Source organism: Triturus cristatus, chromosome 1_1, assembly GCF_964204655.1.
Source record: "Triturus cristatus chromosome 1_1, aTriCri1.1, whole genome shotgun sequence".
Classification (NCBI taxonomy): Eukaryota; Metazoa; Chordata; class Amphibia; order Caudata; family Salamandridae; genus Triturus; species Triturus cristatus.
The window spans coordinates 450,743,122-450,770,548 of NC_140579.1; positions in this window are offsets into that span (position 1 = coordinate 450,743,122).

Below are 27,427 nucleotides of genomic sequence, written 5' to 3' on the forward strand. Positions count from 1 at the left end.
GCAAGCGGTGGTTTCCCCGATCCTAAAAAAACCATCTCTGGATCCTTCGAGACCTGAAAACTACCGCCCTATATCTTTGCTCCCTTGGCCGGCCAAGGTTATGGAGGCCCATGTAAATCGGGTCCTCACGGAGCATATGACCCTTGTGAATGTCCTGGATCCAACGCAGAATGGGTTTCGTGCTGGTCACAGCACTGAGACGGCCCTTCTAGCAATGGTTGAGCATTTGCGAGGTGTGCTTGATGCAGGTCAAACGGCAGCGCTTATTTTACTCGATCTGAGCGCTGCCTTTGACACTGTCTCCCATCGCATCTTGCTACACCGCCTGCAGGACATTGGCATTTGTGGTTCAGCTCTGCAGTGGTGCCGCTCCTTCCTCAGTGATCGCTCCTTCTGCGTTGCCACCCCTCCTTTTCAGTCCAAGTATCATCCTTTGGACATGGGGGTTCCGCAGGGCTCCTCGCTGAGTCCCACGCTTTTCAATCTGTACGTGCAGCCGCTGGCTGAGGTCGTCAGGCAATGGGACCTTACCATGGTCTCCTACGCTGACGACACTCAGCTGGCGGTGACGATCAGCGGGGATGCCAAGCGGGATGCCATTAGGTTCCGAAGTGGGCTGAGAGAGGTGGCCAGTTGGATGAATAACAACTGTCTCCAACTGAACGCGTCAAAAACTGAGGTGATGATCGTTGGAAGGGATGCGGACCACTGGGGGGATGAATGGTGGCCTCCAGAGCTGGGATCAGCGCCGGTCCCTGTCCTGGAACTCAGGAATCTCGGAGTCTGGCTTGACCATACGCTTAGCTTTGTGACTCACACAAAGAGAGTGGCGGCCTGCTGTTTTGGAGTACTACGCGGGCTAAGACCCCTGCTGCGTTTCTTCGATGCCCCCACAAGACAGCTGGTCATTCAAGCTATGATCATCTCGCGGCTGGATTATGCCAGCTCTCTCCTATTAGGAGTAAACCAAGCCGAGATTCTTCGTCTACAACGAGTCCAGAATGCGGCAGCTAGGGCGGTGGTTGGTCTGCCTCGATCCTGCCCCACTTCTAACACCCTGCGTTCCCTGCACTGGCTCCCGATATGTAAGCGAATCCAATTTAAGGCTCTCTGCCTGGTTTTTAAAATTCTGAGAGAGTTGGCACCTGGAATACTTAACTCATTGATTTCGTCTTACGTTCCCACTCGTTCTCTACGATCCCTTGGACAGTCCTTGGTGGTCGTCCCCCGTTTCAGACTTAGTCGGATGGGGGGTCGCTCCTTCCGTGTGAAAGCCGCAACCCTCTGGAACGCTCTTCCCTTGGAAATTCGGCTCTCGAACGACCTTTTGTCCTTCCGCAGAGCTTTGAAAACCCTTCTGTTTTAATTATTTCCTGTCTTTATTTTTTATTCCGTGTCGACGGATCCTGTGTTATGTGGTGTTTTCCTTTCCCTGCGCCAGGACGCTCCTTCGCTGGAGCAGCTGTGCGCATTAAAATGTAATTAACATAACATAACATAACAACATAACCGTCATCAGTAGAGATTACAGTCTTTAAAATGTGGGGTTTGCTGAGTAGGCTGTCAACATCTTTCTCAGGTCAGGTACCTCTCACAGGCATGCGGGTGCTTCATCCACCAGCTTGTCAGCTCAATGACTAACTGGAGTACTATTAAACTACTAAACAGGAACAGGGGTGGGAGGCAGTGATATACTATGGAAGGAAATTCAAGTTACGGGTAAGTGCGGTTAGAATTACTTTTCAGGATCAGTACTGGGCTTAAAGATGCAGCACTGAGGTCTCTCGTGATAACAGGTGAGTAAATCGGAATTCGTAGTTCGGCTGATTTTACTTCGGTCCAGTATATATAGAGCTACTTTCCTACTCCATCCCCTCCCTTCACCACTGTGCAAACACGCCTTGTGGCGCGTTTTAAGTTGGAGAAATAATTCCCCTTCAATCCTGAGGGTCCGTAGAGTCCAACTAGCCCATTAGGTACATCCAGTAAGCGCCACAGAGCTGCGTAGCAGAGAGATGTAAAAAGGCGCACGGCCTGCACCACCTCTCTGCAACTCAGCGCAGTGGCACTTCCTGGAAGCACCTGGTGGGCTACTTGGGCCCCAGGGTCACTCAGGCTTGAAGAGGAATTTTTTCCCCAACTTAAAACGCGCCACAGGGTGTGTTTGAACATGTCACCTCAGGCCCCGTCCCCTCCCTTCACCAGTGTGGAAACGCGACCCATGGAGCGTTTTCAGTTGGGAGATTGAATCCTGAGAGTCCCTAGGATCAAACTAGCCCACTAGGTACCTCCAGTAAGCGCCACAAGGCTGCGTTGCAGAGAGGTGCAAAAAGGGGCGTGGCCTGGAGCACCTCTCTGCAACGCAGCCCTGTGGCGCTTACTGGAGGTACCTGGTGGGCTAGTTGTCCCCCAGGGACCCCCAGTATTGAAGGGGAATTAATTCCCCAATTTAAAAGGCGCCACAGGGCGCGTTTGCAGAGTGTGTTTGTGAGGGGGCGGGGCCTAGGGACGATTTCGTCTTTTAAAAAATATATTTTTTTTGAAAGGGGGGCTGTATGGCCCCCCTTCCATTTACTTTTTTGGGGCCCTGGGGACCCCATCCCCCAGGGCCTTACCCACATATTGAAATTTTAAAAAAGTATTTACGGGAAGGGGACCGCGTGGGCCCCCTCCCGTGGCCAATTCCAAGCCCCGGGGACCCCATCCCCCGGGGCATGGCCACATTTTTAAACATTTTATGGAGGGGGGCTGCGTAGCCCCCCTCCTCAGGCCGCTTAAGGCCCCGGGGACCCCATCCCCCGGGGCCTGCCATTGTTTTATATTATTTTTTTTGTTTTCTTAATGGGGAGGGGGGCAACGTGGGTCCCCAATCCCCCCACGGTCCCAGCCGGCTCCCCACCTCCTGCGGGAGCCGGCATTGCTTTTCCACATGGGAAGCAGCTAACATGCTGCTCCCCATATGAAAAAGCAATCTGCTTTGCTTCATTGAAGCGAGAGCAGGTTTCCCTGCTTTCGCTTCAATGAAGCAAAGCAGTTTGCAATGGCAGGGTGGGAGCCGCGAGGCTACCGCCCTGCCATTGCAAACAGCAGTGTCCCGGGGGTGGGCACCCTGGGACACTGCAGGAGCCGGACCTGGGGGGTGGCGGTCACCAGGGCCACAACAAGGCTCCAGGAGGGGGGCTGCGCAGCCACCCTCCCAACTTTGTCAATGCCCCGGGGGGTGGTGGTCCCCAGGGCTGGGAATTAAAAAACGTAGTGCCCCGGGGAGGTGGCGGTCCCCGGGGCATGTGGGGGGTTCAAGCCCCCCCACACAAAAAAACGCCCCGGGGGTGGGGGTCCCCAGTGCTGCAGGGGGCTGTGAGCCCCCCGCATGTAATGTCATAAAGCCCCAGGGGGTGGCGGTCCCCGGGGCTGGGGGGGCTGAGAGCCCCCCCACATATTTCACAAAAGCCTTGGGGGTGGCGGTCCCCGAGGCTGGGGAGCCCCTTTGGGCCCCCCATAGACATAATATAATGCCCCTGGGACTTGGCCCCCCAGGGACTAATTATAAACGAAGCGCGGGAGCCCACGATTCGTTTTTTTTTTCAGCAGCGGGATCCACGCATCCCGTGATTTAAAAAAAAATAATATATATTTTTTTTGCCCTTGGGGGTCCTTGTGGGACCCCCTGAGCAGGCCTAGGAAGTCAGGCTATTTCTACCCTGCCCCCTTTTTGCGATTTTCATGTTTTTTTGGTTCTTCCTTGTGCCTCGGTTTTCTACCGAGGCATAAGATGGCTGCCAATACTTCCTGGTTTGAAGTCTTGACAGCCAATTAGCATAAAGCTTGTGCATGGGAGGATCCGCGGCCCTAGATATATATATACTTTTAATTGTGATTTTCTCAGCAACTATTGAACGGATTTACACCATTTGAGCAAAAGGCACGAGTCTGAACTAAGGACTACCTCTTTGCCAAATTTTGTGTAATTCCGTTCAGCAGTTCGGGCTGTAGCTGCGGCTAAAGGTCTTATGGTAAATTGCATGGGGAAAACATGTTTTGGGACCCCACTTTTTTCTCGGCCCCCGTATGACGAATCATCCCGCGACTTTCAGGATAGGAACAGACCGGAGCTGGCCAATGGTTTTGAAAATTTCACGAAGATTCGTCAATCGGCGCCAAAGTTATTCCAAATAGAATGTTGCGGATTTCCTATGGAAAATAGGTCCTAACTATAACTATCTACTGGCGACCGCCAGTAGATAATATATATATATATCTATATGTATATAGATATATGTATTATCTACTGGCGGTCGCCAGTAGATAGTTATAGTTAGGACATATTTTCCATAGGAAATCTGAAAATTCTATTTTGAATAACTTTGGCGCCGGTTGACTTATCTTCGTTAAATTTTCAAAACTAATGGGGTGCTCCGTTCAGCTCCTACCCTGAAAGTCTCGGGGTGATTCATCAAGCGGGGGCTGAGAAAAAAGGGGGGCCCCAAAACGCGTTTTCCCCATGCATTTTCTCATAGGACCTTTAGTCGAAGGTACAGCCCGAACGGCTGAACAGAATTACTTGAAATTTGGCAAAGAGGTAGTCCTCAGGTCAGGCATGTGCCTTTTGCTTAAATGGTGTAAATCCGTTCAGTAGTTCCTGAGAAAATCAAAAGTAAAATCACATATATATCTGGGCGGAGCCTAACCACACATCTCATCGTGAGATCTGATTGGCTGTCAGCACTTCATCCAAGAAGTGTTGGCAGCCATCTTGGGACCAATATACATGATAGCACCTCATTAAAAAGCATTGCAGTTAATAGAAGGTTTTAAGACTTTAGTTACATTATAAACTATTTGTTGATGGTACCATACTCATTTTAGGAATTGTGGTGTGTTCTAAGGTGATTTTACCATGTGAAAAAGCCTTCTGCTGTGATATCATGAATCATGTTTGAGAGAAAACTATTTTCTCATGCTTTTCCCACAGAGGTTTGGAAGGTGATCTATAAGCTAACTGAGAGCATATTTTCTGTAAATTCACATTATCTTTCTCAGTCATGTGAGAATGAAGTCTGACATTCTCAGTAAAACATGTACATCCAACAAGGGCAGAGACTGTCAGTTGATTCCTTTGTGTTCTACTGCAGCTTCCCAGAGTGTTCTAACAAACAACTCGAGCACTAACAGTCTTACTTATGACAAAAGTATGGCACACCTGAAGCCATCTTGAATGGAATTAAGTGGTAACACTTAAAACATTTAATTTACAAAGGAACACAATGAGGGGATTCATTTTGCCATAGAAATTATGATTAGTGCTGCAGAAAGAAAGATTAGGGCACATTTTGACTTCTCATAAAAAAATTCTGACATGCAGACTGAAACATGCACTTTGAATACCAGCAGCAGACTTCCCTGGTAAGCAATAGCTTTACTACAGTGATCTAATGAGCAACTAAAGTGCTAACATTCAGAATGTATGGCAAATGTGTGAAACATCTGAATGCCTTCTTGATGGAACCAAGTAAAAAACTGAAAGTATTTCCTACTGAGGAGACTGCAGTAAATGAGGAAATTAGGAAACTTCATAACAAATAAATCTCCCAAGATGGCCACCAGAGACAAAAGAGCCCAAATGTAGCCCAAATATCACCCAGATGTAGCCCAAGTATAGCCCAATGACAGAATGTCCCAGAGTGTTCTAACAAACAACTAGAGCGCTAACAGTCTTACTTATGACAAAAGTATGGCACACCTGAATCCATCTTGATTGGAATAAAGTGGTAACACTTAAAACATTTAATTTACAAAGGAACAAAATGAGGGGGTTCACTTTGCCATAGAAATTATGATTAGTTCTGCAGAAAGAAAAATTAGGGCACATTTTGACTTCTCAAATCCTCTTCTATTTCATAAACAAATTCTGACATGCAGACTGAAACATGCACTTTAAATACCAGCAGCAGACTTCCCTGGTGAGCAGTAGTTTTACTACAGTGATCTAATGAGCAACTAGAGTGCTAACATTCAGAATTTATGGCAAATGTGTGACACATCTGAATGCCTTCTTGATGGAACCAAAATAAAAAACTGAAAGTATTCCCACAGAGGAGACTGCAGTAAATGAGGAAATTAGGAAACTTCATAACAAATAAATCTCCCAAGATGGCCACCAGAGACAAAAGAGCCCAAATGTAGCCCAAATATCACCCACATGTAGCCCACATGTAGCCCAATGACAGAAGTGTGCAAAACACTTTTTGTGTATTTGCAGTTTTATATAGTGCAGACTTGTCAGGTATTGGAATGCTTTACATGAGCATTGGTTACATCACACAAGATCAAATTCATTTTGGTTGTAGGCATGGGGAGATTAAGTGATTTGACCACAATCACAGAATGTTGAGCTGAAGCAGAAACTCCAACCTGGTTCCCCAGTTGCAAAGTCTGCAGCTCTGGAAGTAACACCACATCCTCTCGCCAAGGTGCAACATTTAATCAAGTGGTCAACTGGATAAAAAAACATAAAGATTACAAATAATTTAAAAGTTCTTTGTCGCTATTTGAAAACTCAGAAAATATGTCCTTATTTTAGTCTTTTAGAGCACTAACCATAATTTTGATGCCAATAATACCCTCTTATATATGTAATTTCTAAAGGAAATGCTCTAGGTATTACAGTTTTGATTACATCAAGATGACGTCAGGCGTTCCACACTTTTGTAATAAATATAGAATGTTAGCAATCTAGTTGTTCATTGGGATACTGTTGAGAGGCAGAGGCCAGAGGCACGGACTCTGAAAATTGAAGGCAGGTAGGAGAGTGCAGAGGCAACAATTTGACAACACTGGGCAGGCAGGAAGGGCAGTGGCAGCACAACAGACTATGGAGGGCAGTGGAAAGGGGGGCAGGGACAACAAACCAACAATACAGGACTGGCAAGAGAGGCTGTGGCAATATAATAGACCATTGTGGGCAGAAGGAAGAGGCAGTGGTAGTACAACCATACATGCCAACAGACCCGTTTCAGCCAGGAAACGTCCAATGCTTTTAAGCTCAAATGGGCTTTATTTGATCTGTCTCCTGTCTACAATCTCCTCTTTTTCAATGTAACTCAAAGGGGAAAATCAATACCCCAGTTTTTTTCAAAATCTCCCTCTTACCAAGTTGAAAATGTTCGCAAGTATGGTACATTGAATCATGGTAGGCAGGAGGAATTGGGGTAGGGACATGGACTCGGATAACAGAGGACAGGAGGGACATGGAGAGGTGCACCAAACTGACCCTACAGGGAAGGCATCAGGGTTTGCAGCAGCACAATACACCACACAGCGCATGCAGGACGGGAGTGCAGCACAACAATCCATAGAAAGCAATAGGGAGGGGACAGGACCATGCACATGGACAACAGAGAACAGATGGGAAAGAGGCAATGGTAGCTAGCTGACCATAATGGACAGACAGGAGAGAAAGCTGCAGCATAACAGACCATAAAGGGCAGGAGGGACGGATCAGGGGCATTACAATGGAACAGACAAGCCAGGGGGGAGGGAATAGGGGGTCTGCACCTGGAAACAGAGGGCTGGGGGCAAGGTGGCAGGGCAGGAGCAGCATGATGACCATGGAGGTCAGGCAGGATGGGCACTAGAAACAAGACACACCATGGAGAGCAACAATGAGACTATGGTGGCATACACACAGACCATGGAGGGAAGGTGGGAGGGGGTCAGGGGCAGCTAGCTGACCACACAGGGAAGGTGGGAGGGGCCATGGCAGCACAGAAGACCATGCATGGCAAGCGGGAGGGTTAGTTGCAGCACAATGGCTATGATGGGCAAGAAGGAGGGTGCAGGGGCATGCACAAAGGACCATGGAGGATGGAAGGGAGGGTCAGGACCTGGGCACAGACAAGAGAGTTCAGGGGAAGGGGCCTCACAACAGACCGCGCGGGGCAGGCAGGAGGAGCAGTTGCAGCACAACAGATCAGGGAGGGCAGAAGGGTGTGGCAGTAAAATGGACCATGGAGGACAGGAGGAAGGGGATAGGGGCATTACATGTGGACAGGCAGGGTGGAGGTGGCAGGGACAGGTTACAGTCATCTGACAATGCTAGGCAGGTGGAAGGGGAGTGGCAGCTCAACAGAACACTCAGAGTAGATAGGAGTGGCAGGTCCATGGAACATAGTGAGAAAAAAGGATGGAGCATGGGCATGCACAAAGACATCGGAGGGCAGGGGGAAGGAGAATAGGGGCAGCAAGTTAAGCACAGAGGCTAAGCAGGAGGTCAATGATGGGCCATAGAATTGGGCAATGGAGGGCAGGAGGAGTCGACTGGTACATCATGCTAAATGGAGGGCAGTGGCAGCACATCAGACCATGCATGGCAGGAGGGAGGAGGCTAGTCCATAAATTCAGACAACAGAGGATAGGGAGGAGGTGGATGGGGCAGCAAGCTAACTGTTCAGAGAAGGTGGGTATTAGGAACTTTATTGTTTTTAAAATGTGTGTCTGTGCGAACTACTTAAAATATGAACAAGTATGCAGCATAATCTCACTTTTATTCAGGAAGAAGAGGACGTTTGTGACTGTGACTCCGGGCTCACTTGGCAGAAACACCCCCTGACCCTCCACCCCCATCGCAAAATGTAATGCCTGTGAAAAGGGTAGGTGGATGCAGTGTTATATAGAACATAGTCCTGAGAGCACGATTGAAAATGAAAACTAGATGTAGCATATGGTATAAACTATGCACCAAAAAGTGTGATACAAGATGAACCGGGGCGTGAAATATAATATGCAATACATTGTGACAGATTCATTGGAGAGCGCGAGATAGCACAGGCGTGAAATATAATATGCAATACATTGTGCGCAGTGACAGATTCATTGGAGAGCGCGAGATAGCACAGGCACTAGCGCGTGCTATGCGATATGCGCCTTGGAGTGTAATATGCACTGGGCAGTGTTGTGTAACATAACTAGTCTTTAAAGTTGTAATATAAAATATGTGTTGGGGAGTGTAACGTTGCATATGCACTGTGACAAAGATATGGATCCCAGATTGTAATATGTATGGCATAGCGCTGTGCGTTATAACATACACATCGAGGAAGGCACGTTAGATGGGGCAATATAACCCGTGCGAAGGCAAGTGTGGCATGATATATTCACGGGTGGTGTTACAGTGCACATGGGCTAGAGAGTGTCATAGCATACGCACTAGCTGGTGGAATACAACACAGAGGTGTGAGGCAATCGGCGGGCACTGGTGTGTGTAACACAGCATTGGGCTCAGCCAGGAGCATGCTGTGACTCTCAAGTGAGGTTCATCTCCTTTCCACAGAGTAAAATAAAAAGTATTACACATCCGGCTGTGGATGTGTTTTTTATTAACCGTGAGGGGTGTTTCTTGCATAGTTTGGTCGAATTTTTGTAGAATCCCCTTTCAATGGCTTGGTGTGCGTGTATATTAAATGTGCCCGTCAATAGCTACCCATGTTTGTATAAATAAACGACAAGGGTGTCTAGTTGGAGAGTACCCACCGGTGGGGGCGCCGGGATTAGGCACGGTAGGGCGTCAGAAACGTCAGAGCTTCACTAGCGGTGTAAATACATTCCATGTGGATTCATTCTATGCATAGTCGCCTTTTAATGAATATCACGCAAATCGTCATGGTGATAGGTACATACGGTTTGTCCAGCATGTCCTAGGTGTTTCTATAAATATATATATTTTTAAAATAATAAAAAACAAAGGCCGACCCCGGGGTATGGGGTCCCCGGAGCCATAAGTGGCCTGAGGAGGGGGGCAAAGCAGCCCCCTCCTAAAGAATTTAAATAAAAAAAAGGCCATGACCCGGGGTTTGGGGTCCCCGGGGCCGATTAAGGCCTTGGGAGGGCCAAATTTATTTTTTTCAACAAAAGAAATTAGGGTGCAGGCCCTGGGGGATGGGGTCCCCAGGGCCAGTAAATTAGAAAAAGAAGGGGGGCCACACAGCCCTTCTTCTTAAAAAAAATAAAATAAATAAAAGACCGGCATCGCGCTGGAGGCCACGCCCCCTCCTTGCAGTGCTCTGAAAACACGCCCCCTGGCCAGTTGTAAGTTGGGGAATTAATTCCCCTTCAATACTGAGGGTCCCTGAGGGCCAACTAGCCCAACAGGTATCTCCAGTGTGTGCCAGGAAGCTGTGTTGCAGACAGGTGTTCTGAGGCCACGCCCCTTTTTACACCTCTATGCAACGCAGCTCTGTGGTGCTTACTGGAGGTACCTAGTGGGCTAGTTTGACTCTAGGGACCCTCAGGATTCAAGGGGACTTAATCTCTCAACTTAGAACGGCCACAGGGCGCGTTTACACAGTGGTGAAGGGAGGGGACAGGGCCTGAGGTGATGTGTGCAAACACGCCCTGTGGCGCGTTTTAAGTTGGGGAAATAATTCCCTTTCAATCCTGAGGGACCCTGGGGGCCAACTAGCCCACCAGGTGCTTCCAGTAAGTGCCACTGCTCTGCGTTGCAGAGAGGTGGTGCAGGCCGTGCCCCTTTTTACACCTCTCTGCAATGGCGCTTACTGGACGTACCTAGTGGGCTATTTTGCCCCTAGGGATCCTCAGGATTCAAGGGGACTTAATCTCCCAACTTAAAAAACGTCCACAGGGCATGTTTACACAGTGGGGAAGGAAGGGGACGGGGCCTGAGGTGACGTGTGCAAACACGCCCTATGGTGCGTTTTAAGTTGGGGAAATAATTCCCCTTCAATCCTGAGGGCCCCTGGGGGCTAACTAGCCCACCAGGTGCTTCCAGTAAGTGCCACTGAGCTGCGTTGCAGAGAGGTGGTCCAGGCAGTGCCACTTTTTACACCTCTCTGCAACGCAGCTCTGTGGCGCATACTGGAGGTACCTAGTGGGCTAGTTGGACCCTAGGGACCCTCAGGATTCAAATTAACTTAATCTCCCAACTAAAAACGGCCACAGGGCGTGTTTACACAGTGGTGAAGGGAGGGGACGGGGCCTGAGTTAACGTGTGCAAACAAGCCCTGTGGCGCGTTTTAAGTTGGGAAAATAATTCCCCTTCAATCCTGAGGGCCCCTGGGGGCTAACTAGCCCACCAGGTGCTTCCAGTAAGCGCCACTGAGCTGCGTTGCAGAGAGGTGGTCCAGGCCGTGCCACTTTTTACACCTCTGCAACGCAGCTCTGTAGCGCATACTGGAGGTACCTAGTGGGCTAGTTGGACCCTAGGGACCCTCAGGATTCAAATGAACTTAGTCTCCCAACTAAAAACGTCCACAGGGCATGTTTACACAGTGGGGAAGGAAGGGGACGGGGCCTGAGGTGACGTGTGCAAACACGCCCTATGGCGCGTTTTAAGTTGGGGAAATAATTCCCCTTCAATCCTGAGGGCCCCTGGGGGCTAACTAGCCCACCAGGTGCTTCCAGTAAGTGCCACTGAGCTGCGTTGCAGAGAGGTGGTCCAGGCAGTGCCACTTTTTACACCTCTCTGCAACGCAGCTCTGTGGCGCATACTGGAGGTACCTAGTGGGCTAGTTGGACCCTAGGGACCCTCAGGATTCAAATTAACTTAATCTCCCAACTAAAAACGGCCACAGGGCGTGTTTACACAGTGGTGAAGGGAGGGGACGGGGCCTGAGTTAACGTGTGCAAACAAGCCCTGTGGCGCGTTTTAAGTTGGGAAAATAATTCCCCTTCAATCCTGAGGGCCCCTGGGGGCTAACTAGCCCACCAGGTGCTTCCAGTAAGCGCCACTGAGCTGCGTTGCAGAGAGGTGGTCCAGGCCGTGCCACTTTTTACACCTCTGCAACGCAGCTCTGTAGCGCATACTGGAGGTACCTAGTGGGCTAGTTGGACCCTAGGGACCCTCAGGATTCAAATGAACTTAGTCTCCCAACTAAAAACGGCCACAGGGCGTGTTTACACAGTGGTGAAGGGAGGGGACGGGGCCTGAGTTAACGTGTGCAAACAAGCCCTGTGGCGCGTTTTAAGTTGGGGAAATAATTCCCCTTCAATCCTGAGGGACCCTGGGGGCCACCTAGCCCACCAGGTGCTTCCAGTAAGCACCACTCCGCTGCGTTGCAGAGAGGTGGTCTAGGCCGTGACCCTTTTTACATCTCTCTGCAACGCAGCTCTGTGGCGCTTACTGGAGGTACCTAGTGGTCTAGTTGGACCCTAGGGACCCTCAGGATTCAAGGGGACTTAATCTCCCAACTTAAAACGGCCACAGCGCGTGTTTACACAGTGGAGAAGTGAGGGGACGGGGCCTGAGGTGACGTGTGCAAACACGCCCTGTGGTGCGTTTTAAGAGGTAGTTTTAATCCCCTGCCCTATTATATACTAGGGGCTTACAGAGGAGGTCATGCTGATCACAGGGGGACCCCAACGCATAGTGTTCCCTTGTGTATGTAGGTGTTTTCACTGTATTCTGAGTGTCTTTTAACATAGCACTGGCTCTAGGACTGGTTAGTCAGACTCAGTTACCACCAGTTTCCGTCTGAAAAAGTTGAGGGTACAGGATGATTTTGCAACAAGGCTTCTTTCTGCTCTTCTGTTTGTTCTTTCTGCACGTTATCTTTCTTCCTGCACTTTTCTTCGTCTTTGAGGACTTCTTTTGCTTCTTTCTGCATTTCTTTTTTTTCTTTCTGTGCGTTTTTTCTTCTTTCTTCACATGTCCTATCTCTGTAGGCATAGTTAGAAATTAGCATTTAAAAAACCTTTGAAATTCACTGATAAAACCATAGGTTTCAGGCACGTTATAGTTAGGAATTAGTATTTAAAAAACCTTACAAATTCACTGAAAAAACCATAGTTTTCAGGGGCGTTATAGTTAGCTGGACTTTTCACTCGTACAAAACCATTGAAATTCCCCCGTTATAGTTAGTTCAGCTAACTATAACTCGCGCGCCCGCAATGCACTGCTGATGACGTCACATATTACATCACTAATGACATGGTTAGTGACATCACTCATGACATCACTGATGGCATCTCAAATGACATCACTAATGACATCACTGATGACATCATCCTTGTGATAAGAGTGGCAGACCTCCTCTTCCCCTAATATAACCTTTGATACACACATTCAAAAATAGAAACTACAATGTTCAAAACAATGGACATACCAATACCAGTTACAACAACCTATTCAGTAATTCTAAGATCCACATACACATCCACTCATTCACCAACAGTCCTATACAGTCACTCATACATGTACTCACTCATCATATGTACTCACACACCTATACATCCTGTTACACAACGCCACTCATCCATAGAGTTACTCACACACATAGTCACTCATGCTAATAAAGAATCAAACATCCATTTACTTGCATATACAGTTATACACACACCACCACACTTACTTCTACAGAAACTTACACATACTTAGTCTTTTAAACAATCACTTATAGAAACACATACTTATTCATACAGGAACTCTTTCAATCTCTCACTCTCACATATACTCACTTATATACACCAATAGTCACATATACTAGTTTAAAACATATGTAGTTACTCATAAATACACTATTGAGACAGTCTATCACTCACTAACACACCCATGCACACACTCATCCACCCATACAGTCCTGCACACATGCTGTCTTCAACACATACAAACAGTGAGTCAGTCATTCATGCACCTATGCACTAAGTAATACTCCCCACCGAACCATACAGACACTCAGACACTCATACTGATACTCAAAAAACCAACTAATAACCTATATAGACACTCATGTAGCTACTCACCAACCCATGCAGCCACTTATACACAAAGTGAGAGACTGATACAGATATTTACACATTTAAACATTAATCACTAAGCCATGTATTCACTAAGATACACTTAATCAGTCAGTTATACAATCAATTTTTCAAAAACAAATCATCCATTTAGACACTTATATACCCATTTATTCTTCCATCGACCTTGAGATATACATATATAAAACATATGTAATTTTCAGAAAAACACACATTCACTGGATGATGTCATCAGTGATGTCATTTGAGATGTCATCAGTGATGTCATGAGTGATGTCACTGACCATGTCATGAGTGATGTAATATGTGACGTCATCAGCAGTGCATTGCGGGCGCGGGATTTATAGTTAGCTGAACTAACTATAACGGGGGAATTTCAATGGTTTTGTACGAGTGAAAAGTCCAGCTAACTATAACGCCCCTGAAACCTATGGTTTTTTCAGTGAATTTCTAAGGTTTTTTAAATGGTAATTCCTAACTATAACGTGCCTGAAACCTATGTTTTTTTCAGTGAATATATATATCTATATTCACCATACGACTCCCACCTCAAACTCCGAACTCAGGGCGGGTGCTATCTCCCTTCAGTGAGGGTGGGACCTCACTCTTGCTACACAGCAACTACGATACGATATGGGGCACTCGCAGGCTCATTTCAGGCTTTATTTGTTAACAGCAGACGCGTTTCGGCGTTCATCGCCTTTTCAATGCTGTGAAGCTTGTCCATGGTACACAGTATGAGATTGAACAATTATACTGTGTCCACTTCAGCCATTGGATTATACCGGGCCAATTGGAGGGCTCTGATGTTCTGTTCCGCCAATGTCCAATTGCTTTCATCGCCATTTCCATTGCCCATGTCCTTCGCCACGGCCGCCAGATTTGATATGATATTTTCCTAGCAGGTGTCAGATCAATAACTGGCATCCCCAAGTTTTAATAACTTGCGACTCCTTCGTCGACCGGAAAAACTCATCGGCGGCGGTTCAGGAGTTTGACCAACATTCACCATTAGACTCCCACCTCAAACTCCGAACTCAGGGCGGGTGCTATCTCCCTTCAGTGAGGTTGGGACCTCACTCTTGCTACACAGCAACTATGATACAATATGGGGCACTCGCAGGCTCATTTCAGGCTTTATTTGTTAACAGCAGACGCGTTTCGGCGTTCATCGCCTTTTCAATGCTGTGAAGTTTGTCCATGGTACACAGTATGAGATTGAACAATTATACTGTGTCCACTTCAGCCATTGGATTATACCGGGCCAATTGGAGGGCACTGATGCTCTGTTCGGCCAATGTCCAATTGCTTTCATCGCCATTTCCATTGCCCATGTCCTTTGCCACGGCCGTCGGATTTGATATGATATTTTCCCAGCAGGTGTCAGATCAAGATTAAAACATAATAATATACATTTAATTACTAAAACTAAACTATAAAATTTCACAAGTAATACATTTACTATAGCCACTATAATTAATAAACAAGCATTGGCATAGCCTATAGGTCTCGCCTATGGGAACTTATATGTGTTTAGCCATGCAACAGTTGATGTTGTTGCACTAAGGATATTGTGCTGCATAACTAAATACTTATAAGGTCCCAAAAGCGAGACCTCTTGGCTATGCCAATGCTTGTTAATTGAGACCCAAGCCAACAATGCAGTTTTTCCTATTCTTAGCCACAATATCAAAAGTGCACTGGGCCAACAAAACCTGGCTTGTTGAACTGCTGATAAGGATAAGGGGTACAAAGCCAGAATTGAGACTTGGTGATTGCATACGTACGAGGATTGTGTAGCCAAAGCCATCAAGCAGAAGGGAAAGAGGAAGTTTCATAGGGAAACATAATTTAATCACCAACAGTCTATCTAGGGTTTGTACTTCCACTACCTGCCAGGAACGGAGTGCTGTGAGGTTGAGGCAAGAGTCTGTGGACGAGTTACCTTAGTGGAAGTTGAAGCGTCATGGGACAAATACAGAGGCTTCTGTCTGACTCACCCAGCACAACCAGTTTCTCAGAGCCTCCAGCCTTGTTCTCCTCCTGGAAGTTACTTCACCTTTAGACGACCAAGTATTTTTCTGTGACAGAAAGACAGGGCTTTAAGTGGGCCGGGTCTCACCGGTGCTAGGCACAGGCAGTTTTTCAAAGGAGGGTTCGAAACGGGTCCCTATCGGGCTGTTTTGTGCTCTGGCACAGCCCGTCCGTTTTCATTCTGACTGCAGTGACAGCAGGCACATCTATGTGCACGTGCTCACACTGCTCACTTCTCACTAGTTGAGAAGTTACGGCATGACATCATGCAAGGTGAGCGTTGTGGGGGAAGGGAAATCCTTTAAAGAGAGTCATTTTCTCTCTGAATTTCCCTTCTCTTTTTGAAACTCAGGAGCAGCAACATTGTCATGGTGTCACCTGGGATTTAAGTGAAAGCTCTTTCAATATTATATACAAGCCAGAGTTGCTGCTTATGTATCTTATGCAACTAACAACCATTGTCAAAGGCAATAGTCCTGACTTGTTGAAGGTATGTTGATACTTATTGTATCATATATTTGGATGCAATGACAGAAACAACAAAATACAAGTCGGGTGGCACACTGTGATAAGCACAGATTTTTAGCTTAATGCTATTTAATCCACGCCCTTAATTACACTGGCCACGCCCCTTTGAGAGACATTCCCCCCCCCCCAGTTTTTTCATCCCACTTAAAGCCCTGCAGAAATGACAATAGGATGTATCTATCGGCACCACAACAAACTCATCCCAGCCAGGTTCAACCCCTTCCCACACAGGAACGTGACTTTGGCAGTGCCCTGTGAGACAGACGACCCTCCCTGGTCCCTCAAGATGAGCGTCTCTGCAAGATAAAGAATGGCCGCCACGCTCACGAGCCGGCTTTCTCCCCTGTAATGTGTTGTGATATTTCCTCAATCCTGCCATGACATTTTCTTTGTCGGGGAGGTTGCGGGGGCACGGTGACCTTGCCTTTTTTGTCCCCATCATGCAGGCACGGCTGGAAGCAATGCCTTTTGTCACGGTGCCCAACAATCATAACAAGGCAGATCAAAAGAAACATTTGGCGCGCATAATTCATGCCCCTCCACCATGCGAGAATTGCGACTCCGCTCAATCGATGTACCTGACACCAGAGTGCAAAATAAAAACATATGCATTCTTTTTATCAATACGAGATGGGAAAGAAGACCAACCCCCATAATGAGAACAAGTGTGCGCGCCTCGCGGTCACAAGTGGGGAGAAGTGGAAGGCACACAAAGCGTTTCCCTTGCGGGAGCCAGCCAGGGGCACCATGTGTTTGCAAGTTAATTACAAACATATGGGGGCCGATTCCGATCCGGGTCGGAAGGGCATCGAACGTGATTCGGCTGTAAAAACTACGAGCCGTACGCGTGTTTTCCACCCGACTCGTACAGCTGTACGAGCGAGCAAGTACGATGCGGGCTACGTGAAATTCACCGACCGAGTCGTTTCCAGGTCTGAACTGCTCCGTACGTCTCAGTCGTAAGCTAACCGTGGCGTGCAATGGATGCGATTTACGACTGAGCCAGTACGATGCACGCGTCGGACAGACTGTGCGAGCCGGAGTGTCCGGCTTGCAAAACGTCCTGGTAGTTGCCTTTGGGGGTCCGCGTCGGACCCCCTGACACCCGCAGCCCTACGAGTCGGACACAGGGGGAGACCCAAGGGTCCCCCCAACACTGGCATGTATGGTGCCGATGGCACCGACGCGTACCCTCTGTAGGGGGCGCCCTTGCGCGAGACGTTCCCATTCAGTCAATGGGAGCCCATGTACGCGTCGTACGGCCGGCTCCCATTGACTTCAATGGGAGTCCGACCGAACCGAGTCCGGCAGCATACGGCCGCATCGTACTCGCTCGGTGGGACTGCAGGACTCCGGCTCGGTCGGAGTGCTTTCCGACCCGGATTGGAATCAGCCCCTCGGTGCCAGAGCTCGCTCCTGCAAGGGAATCGCCTGATTTGCACGCGTTGCCATTGAAGGAAATGAAACGCGTGCACGTTTTAAGGGCGAAAAGTGAATCAATTGCAGAAGGTCTTTTTTCCTATGCAGCGCATGCGCGCTGCGTAGGCGAGACCTAAAAAGTACAAACATCATCAAAATGAGGAAAAGTTCAAATAGCTATTCCCACTGCAATAAATGCAACAGTAGGGAACTTGTTGGATTGTGGAGGGGTAACATTCAGGTGCCGATTACGATCCGGTAAAAAAATTCCCTGTGCGACTCGTATCCGGTCTTTTTACCGTTCGAATCGTACAAGTGCCGTACGAACTGGCAATCACGATTCGCATGGTAAAAAGTCCATACGAACCGCATTGGGAATATTTCCCCACACGTCCTCGGGTCGGAAAATGTGTCCGACACGTCCTCGTACGATTTACCGTACAAATGTGAAAGGTGAAGTCCGACCGAGGAATCACGATCCATCCCGTGCGTCCGAGGCTACAACCGTATGGAAAAAACACCGTCCGCACCGAACTCCCATAGCAACCATGGAGACATGTGCCCGCATATGCGCCCAACACTCCCCCCAGACCCCGTACGTCCGACACGTACCCCCCGTGTATGTACACCCCCACCCGTGTATGCACACCCCTGTACGTTCGAGTCGTACCCTCACCCCTGTACGTGTCGTACCACCGTCCATGTACACCCCCCACCCCTGTACGTGTCGTACCACCGTGTACCCACACCCCAGTAAGTTCGAGTCGTACCCCCACCCCTGTACGTGTCGTACCACCGTGTACCCACACCCCAGTACGTTCGAGTCGTACCCCCACCCCTGTACGTGTCATACCACCGTGTACGTACACCCCTGTACGTTCGAGTCGTACCCCCACCCCTGTACGTGTCGTACCACCGTCAATGTACACCCCAGTACGTTCGAGTCGTACCCCCACCCCTGTACGTGTCGTACCACCATGTACCCACACCCCAGTACGTTCGAGTCGTACCCCCACCCCTGTACGTGTCGTACCACCGTGTACCCACACCCCAGTACGTTCCAGTCATACCCCCACCCCTGTACATGTCGTACCACCGTGTACCCACACCCCAGTACGTGTCGTACCACCGTCAATGTACACCCCAGTAGGTTCGAGTCGTACCCCCACCCCTGTACGTGTCGTACCACCGTGTACCCACACCCCAGTACGTTTGAGTCGTACCCCCACCCCTGTACGTGTCGTACCACCGTGTACCCACACCCCAGTACGTTCCAGTCGTACCCCCCGTTCAATGTACACCCCCCCCTGGATGTACGTGTCGAACCCCCACCCGTGTACGTGTCGTTCCACCGTCAATGTACACCCCAGTACGTTCCGGTCCTACCCCCAACACAACCTCCTAAGTACGGAGCGCACCCTAGGCCCCAACATCACAACCGCATGTACGAGTCGTACCAACCCACACACAAGGACAGCACCGTACAACCAAATGGCCCATGTACACACCGTACACACGCTCAAAACGCACGTACACAACCAGGACAAAACAAAACCACACAATAATACACTATACAAATGGCACAAAGCCACTAAACATGGCCAACAAACACTACAAAACACCTTCACTGACCTGCAACTGCCAAAGACAAACAGAGGCCCAAAACACCACCACTACTTATAACACACCCACCCAAACTTCAAACACAGCCACACCCACCCATGGACCAATAAAAAGGGCCCACACACACAAACCATGAGCCTTTGCAACAGACTCACTGCTGCCAGACACCACAGCACCATACTACAAGCTTCATCACACCTTACACTTGCACACCTTCACACAACCACCTTCACAAACACACCCTCATCACATTCACACACACACACCCACAACCATCCACACACACCCCCCAACATCCACACACACCCCCCCACCATCCACACCCACACCCCTCACCATGCCCACCACCAAGAATCCAAAGTTCAGTAACCGAGAGTTGGAGGTCCTTGTTGATGAAATCCTCAGAGTCGAGCCACAGATCTTTGGAACATTGGTCAGAAACACCAGCATGGCAGCAAAAACAGCCATGTGGCAGACCATCGTCGATGCTGTGAATGCTGTTGCGGACACCAGAAGGACCAGGCAGGAATGCCAGAACAGGTGGTACGATCTGCGGAGGAGGGTCCGAGCCAAGAGGCAGGAGGAACACGACCAGGCCAACGCCACAGGAGGAGGGCCCTCTCGCAGACCCGTACACTACCAGCCCTGGGAGGAGAGGGTGATGGCCATACTGCCGGTGGAGGCAGTCGAAGGATTAGAGGGACTCCGAGACCCGGGTGAGTACACAAACAACGCACCTCACAAGTGGGGGAACGGCATCCACAACCAAAATCACTAACAGGCACGCAACCACCACAAGCCATCGCATGACTCAACCACACTCCATGAGCACGCACATGCCACTGCTGCCACCATGCTCCATGCACCCAGCTGGACAATGTCAAGTCACAGGCCACAGAAGACACCAACACATGACACGGTAACCCGGATGGCGGGAGGCTGGGCCACAAAAATCACTAAGTGCAACTCAGAAGCAGACAACAATGCCCTCTGCCCATATGGCCTAGGTCACAGCCAGACAAACAGTGTGTCCCAACACAGGAATGACTTGCCAGCAAATGGCGGACGCCTTGCATCAACACATGGGGGTGAAGGCACTGTTTTGCACATGACAGCAGCTGATGAACAGCCAACATTGTGAAAGAGTTGCAGCACACACCACCACAGCAGCAGCGCACAGACACACATCACACCCAATGGGTGCCTGCAGATCAGAAACAAACTCACATCAACAAGCCAAGGGCCACTCAAAGATCTGCTAACAGTGTGTGCCCAGGAAGCTGGGCTGAGGTGACAGAGGGTGACACACAGAGGGAGGGAGAGGGGGACAGAGAGGGAGGGAGACGGACAGAGGGAGGAGGCTGACACACGGAGGGAGGGAGAGGGGGACACAGAGGGAGGGAGAGGGGGACACAGAGGGAGGGAGAGGGGGACAGAGAGGGAGGGAGAGGGGGACAGAGAGGGAGGGAGACGGACAGAGGGAGGAGGCTGACACACGGAGGGAGGGAGAGGGGGACACAGAGGGAGGGAGAGGGGGACACAGAGGGAGGGAGAGGGGGACAGAGAGGGAGGGAGACGGACAGAGGGAGGAGGCTGACACACGGAGGGAGGGAGAGGGGGACACAGAGGGAGGGAGAGGGGGACACAGAGGGAGGGAGAGGGGGACAGAGAGGGAGGGAGACGGACAGAGGGAGGAGGCTGACACACGGAGGGAGGGAGAGGGGGACACAGAGGGAGGGAGAGGGGGACACAGAGGGAGGGAGAGGGGGACAGAGAGGGAGGGAGACGGACAGAGGGAGGAGGCTGACACACGGAGGGAGGGAGAGGGGGACACAGAGGGAGGGAGAGGGGGACAGAGAGGGAGGGAGAGGGGGACAGAGAGGGAGGGAGACGGACAGAGGGAGGAGGCTGACACACGGAGGGAGGGAGAGGGGGAAACAGAGGGAGGGAGAGGGGGACACAGATGGAGGGAGAGGGGGACAGAGAGGGAGGGAGACGGACAGAGGGAGGAGGCTGACACACGGAGGGAGGGAGAGGGGGACACAGAGGGAGGGAGATGGGGACACGGAGGGAGGGAGAGGGGGACAGAGAGGGAGGGAGACGGACAGAGGGAGGAGGCTGACACACGGAGGGAGGGAGAGGGGGACACAGAGGGAGGGAGAGGGGGACAGAGAGGGAGGGAGAGGGGGACAGAGAGGGAGGGAGACGGACAGAGGGAGGAGGCTGACACACGGAGGGAGGGAGAGGGGGACACAGAGGGAGCGAGACACAGGGAGAGCAAATCAGCCGTGTGGCGTGTGCGAATGTCTGCTCGTCAGCAGGTAGACTGCGTGCATGTAGACAAGGGTGGCCAGTCCCAGAACCCCCCCTCTTCACCATGGCAAAACACAGGGCCATGTCACAACCTGTTCACGAGCACAACGACAGCTACCTGGATCATATAAGTGTGTGGATCCACTCCATGTGCACATGTACAGTGCTACACGGAAGACGCCAATGCATGGCTCGCCACACCTGCCCACTCCACTGCTGACTGCAGTCACACTTGACGCAGCAAGTAAGACCGTGCCACACATAGTGAAAAGGGCAAAAGTGGTGCACAAGGGACACACCCATGCACAAGTGCACTGTGAGTGGAATGCAAGACAGATCCCAATTCCAAGAGGAAAAGTGCCAACTTTGACACTGATGAAACATGGATGTTGCATGGACCAAAATTAACATTGTCTCTCTCACACACAGGACAACGTCGTGGTTCACCCCCCAACACTGGGGGGGAAGCCTCACAGGACCCGGATCTGCAGGAGCCCGATCCCACCGGCAGCGACCACTCTCACCACTCTGTGGACGACCCCGACCGACCTGGCCCCTCTGGTGTCCAACCACCTGCAGCACCTGCGTCAGGTACAACTGTGCCAACCACCACCCCCACTCCTGCCACATCCCAGGAGACACCCAGGATCCCTGCCCCAACACCACAATGCAGCCAGGCTCGCCAGGAGGGACACGGTGTCCCGGGCACCCAGGAGGAGGCAGGCGACAACGCCAATGCCACCCCTCAGGGGTCCCGGAGACCCGATGTGCCCACAAGGGCAGGCCAGGTGCAAGTGGGCAGGGGTGGTGGGAGTGGAGGACGGCGGAGGCGCGAGCCTGACCAGTTGGCTGGGGATCCGGTATTTTCCCATGTCCGTAACATCCTGGACTCATACCGGCAGGACACCACGGGCATGGCCCAGGTTGTGTCCGTACTCGAGGGGATCAAGGCCCAGCAGGCCCAGCAACATGCGGAGCTACATGCCTGTCTACTGCAACACCAACGGAGGATGGAGGACAGACAGGCTGAGCAAGTGACGGCATTCCAGGGGATTCACGCTACACTCCGTCGGATGGCCGACAACATGGCCGACCCTCCCTGTGCCAGAAGGCGGAGAACATCACCACCCACAGGGAGGGATCAGGAGGAGGAGGAGGAAACATCCGACGGAGCATCCCAGATGTCGTCATGGCCTGCTGCTGAGGGTCCCCGCAGGAGGCCGGGTCGTCCACGGAAAGGACCGTGAGGGTCGACGCAACATCACCATCTCCCAGGACACCTGGCCTGGCACCTGGCCCACTGGAGCAACAGCATCACAGCATCAAGAGACATTCTCTGCCACATGGCCCTGCTGGTCACTGGCTGACCAATGTTGACAAAGACTGTGGCATGGACTATGAGGATTTCCAATGGCAAGGACACCAACTCCCCTACTGAACTTTGGATTCCAAAATCCCGGAAAGCCCCTCACTTTGTCCCCCCCCCCCCAATAATAAATCACACTATGAAGAGTAGATGCCTGCTGGTAGCATTATTACCTAACATGTGTCTTGTAAAGTCTAAACATGCCTGAGTCATCTTTTGTCTTCAACCATCCACACCCTGGGGCCTGAGTCTGGCACAGGACACATGGGTCACAGTGTATTAGGCAAGACAGACATGGAGCACCATACACACCCGTGATGGGCCCAACCAGCTGAGGGGGTTGCCGAACAACCGTGCTGACAGACACATTGAGTACAGCAACAGTCATGCGCAGAGGTCAGGGATCCAGTCCAGTGTCCTGGGGGGCACCCAGGTATGTGTAGACAGGTGGCAGAACCATGTCCTGCAAGCTTGAGTCCGGTGGATGCAGAGAATGGGGGCCTGGCCAAAGTTGGATGCATGGGGATGGCACATGTCACAATACCCACACAGTCATGGACATCATGCCCAATACACAGTCTCAGCCCACACACAGCTTGCATCTTGCTACTCGACACATTGACACATAGCCACAATCAGGGAATACCATGCCAGACATGCTGGATGCACCGTGGCAACACACCAGCATTGACTGAGAAGAGGCACCTTGGAGGCATAGGGACACCTTTATTAGTCATGTATTCGGGATTGCAGAGGCAACTCGAAGTACACATGGAGACGTCATGTGGAGTAACATGTGGGTCCAACACTGGCACCCCCCTTCTGCAGCACAAATGCGTGTTCGCCATGGAACTGGCACACAAGCGTCGGCTAATAGCTAAATACCCACAGCTGCACACGGAGAGCCTGCCATACACCATAGATCCGCTGATGTCGAAGTCCCACACCATGTCAAGCCAATGCTAACCGTATGTGGCCGAGGGCAGTGTCACACACATTGATGCCATCATCACAATCCCCTATCCCATCACTGATGACGGTCAACCAGGCAGACCATCTATTCAGGTGTACCCAGCTGCATGTCGTGTCCCATGGGGATGCGACATGGCTGCAGAGGAACCAAACATCGACAGGGGCAGTGTGCATACATCGTGAACAGCTGCCACACCCAATACACCCCAGATGCATCCCTTACCCCATGGAGACTTCCAAACGTGTCCGTGCCTGTAACGCTGAGTCAGCCCACGATGTCATGTCCATGAGGAATAGCAGTGCCACAACAATGCAAGCAGCAGACGGCATGCGCAAGTACCTGGGGAAGAGAGACACACAAGAAGTCAGCCACAAAAAGCACAGCCACTTGCATGTGCATTTACTCGACACATGTATGGATGACAACATGCTAGGTCACAATTATGACTGGGGAAGTACAACCATCACTGCCACCATCACTCCAGTGACACACCCACACACACCTCTGACTCACGTGCCATACATGCAGGTGGACACACACATCACAACACATGCCACACGGGGACCAATGCGTGCACACTCAGACACTGGTACTCACCACTAAGCAAAGAAGTCGCGTATGAGCCGAGTCCGGATGTCCTCTTGCGGCTCCACATCCTCCACATCACTAGCCCCATTGCCAAGCCCTTCGTCCTCCACGGGTGGATGGTCCTCGTCATGTTGATTCAGGATGAGTGGCACAGCTCTTTCAACTGCCATGTTGTGCAGCATGCAGCAGACCATGAAGATCTTGCAGACCTTTGCCGGGGCATATGGGAGTGCGCCGCCGGTCTTGTGGAGGCACCTGAATCGGCTCTTCAGCAGGCCAAACGTCCTCTCGATCACTCGCCTTGTCCGGCCATGGGCGGTGTTGTAGCGGAGCTGGGCCGGCGTGATGGGGTTGCGGAGAGGTGTGAGCAGCCAAGGCATGTTGGGATAGCCAGCGTCCCCTACATGGGAAGCACATGGACATCGTTAGAAGTGGTGAAGCGGTCGTGCTGGTAGGTTATGCAAAATACAGGACAGACAGACTGTACCCACCAACAACACATGCCCGTTCGTTGCGCAGCTGCATCATCATTTCAGGCATCCTGCTACGCCTCATGATGTAGGCATCGTGTGCTGATCCTGGAAAACGAGCACAGACATGTGAAATCACCATGTTGGCCTGACACACCACAAGGGCATTAATGGAGTGGTAGTGCTTTCGATTGCGGTACGCCACCTCCCGTGCGTGTGGTGGTACCAAAGCTACATGTGTCCCATCTATGGACCCAATGACATTGGGCATCCCTCCCAGGGCATAGAATCCACGCTTGACCTCAGTCATCTGTTCAGGGGTTGGGAACTTGATGAAGTCATCCAGGTGAATCAACATGGCCTCTAAGAAATCATGCAGCACACGGCAGAACATGCTCTGGGACATGCCACCAACATGAGCTATGGTATTTTGAAAGGTACCCGTGGCAAGAAAATGTAGGGCAGCCATTACCTTCAGCTGGGGTGTCAGTGCCGTAGGATACCTGTGCTGCGGTTGCAGGTGTGGTGCCAGTCTCGCTGTCAACTCCAGAATCAACGGGTGGGTGAAGCGGTAGAGCCGGATGCTGTCATTCTCCTGCATGGCATCCAAGTCCGGAATTGGTCGGGCAAGAGGCCGCGCTCTGCAGTAATTTGGAAGTGACAAGGAAGAGTGAGTGCAGTACGACAACAAATCATGTGTACTGAGCACATGTTAATCTGTCAATACACACATGCTACATAGGGAGTCAGGTATGTGCTACATGGCCAGGACACGTATGGATGCAAGGTGACACTCCTACCAAGACCCAGCTACACACGGAGATTGAGAACCTCCCCATGCCACACCATGGGAATAGCTGTGTCCCAGTGCAAGTGAACAGCCAGACGCAAGACAGGAGTGACATACGCCCACACATCAGCAGCCGTAGGATGCCAATTGCAGAGACTGGTAGCGGAACACTGGAGCCACAGGTCACATGACATTACACTAGGACAGCCCACACACCTTGCCATGAAGGTGCACATGTCATGACTCACCACACATTCCTTGTGAGGATGCTGACATGTCCTTGTCACGCTACTCCGTGTCCCATGCATACATGTGCACCTCACATCCGATACCACATGTGGCATGGTGTGCGGAACAGTGTGCACTGACAATCTACACACAGACACATGTTGGTTGCTGCAACGGCTGCAGCTTTTGAGGGTGCTCCAACATCAACCTGATGGGAAGCCCCCACACATACATGACATAGTCACATTGTGCACCGTGGGTAGTGACAAGTCAGGTGTCATGACCCCTGTACCGGGCATCAGGGGACACTTCCGTGTGTTGGTGTCCGTGCCATGCCAGTGCCGCTCACCCCAAGTGTGCAGTACGACATGCACACATGTCAAAGGAGTCAAGGGCATGCCTGGCACACATAGCACCATCACACAGTCCATCTGTACACATCTCATCATACATCTGGTGCCTTCTCGACTCAGGAGTAATGTTCCACATCACAGGCCGTCACACCTGTGCCCCACAAATGTAGTGATGCACAGACGATGCCTTGATGTCAATTAATGGACAAGTATGTCCATTCATGGACAAGTATGTCCATCCATGGACAAGTATGTCCGCCCTATCCCTACCTGTGTGCCGCCTGTCACCACTGTGATGTGTGAAAACCGCTGTACTGCTGCGAAGAGGGCCTGTGTACGTTCCCATATCACTATGGGAGTGCTGCCGTATGTGTACCCATCGTGATGGCGAGCGTACAGGCATGTGTACGGCCCGTACCACGAGTACGCATACGTGAGGACACCCATAGTGATAGGGAGCGTACAGGCGTGTGTACGGCCCGTACCACTACGAGTACGCATACGCGAGGACACCCATAGTGGTACGGGCCGTACACAGGCCTGTACGCTCCCTATCACTACGAGTACGCATACGTGAGGACACCCATAGTGATTGGGAGCGTACAGGCGTGTGTACGGCCCGTACCACTATGGGTGTCCTCGCGTATGCGTACTCGTCGTGATAGGGAGCGTACAGGCGTGTGTACGGCCCGTACCACTATGGGTGTCCTCGCGTATGCGTACTCGTAGTGGTACGGGCCGTACACAGGCCTGTACGCTCCCTATCACTACGAGTACGCATACGTGAGGACACCCATAGTGATAGGGAGCGTACAGGCGTGTGTACGGCCCGTACCACTATGGGTGTCCTCGCGTATGCGTACTCGTCGTGATAGGGAGCGTACAGGCGTGTGTACGGCCCGTACCACTATGGGTGTCCTCGCGTATGCGTACTCGTCGTGATAGGGAGCGTACAGGCGTGTGTACAGCCCGTAC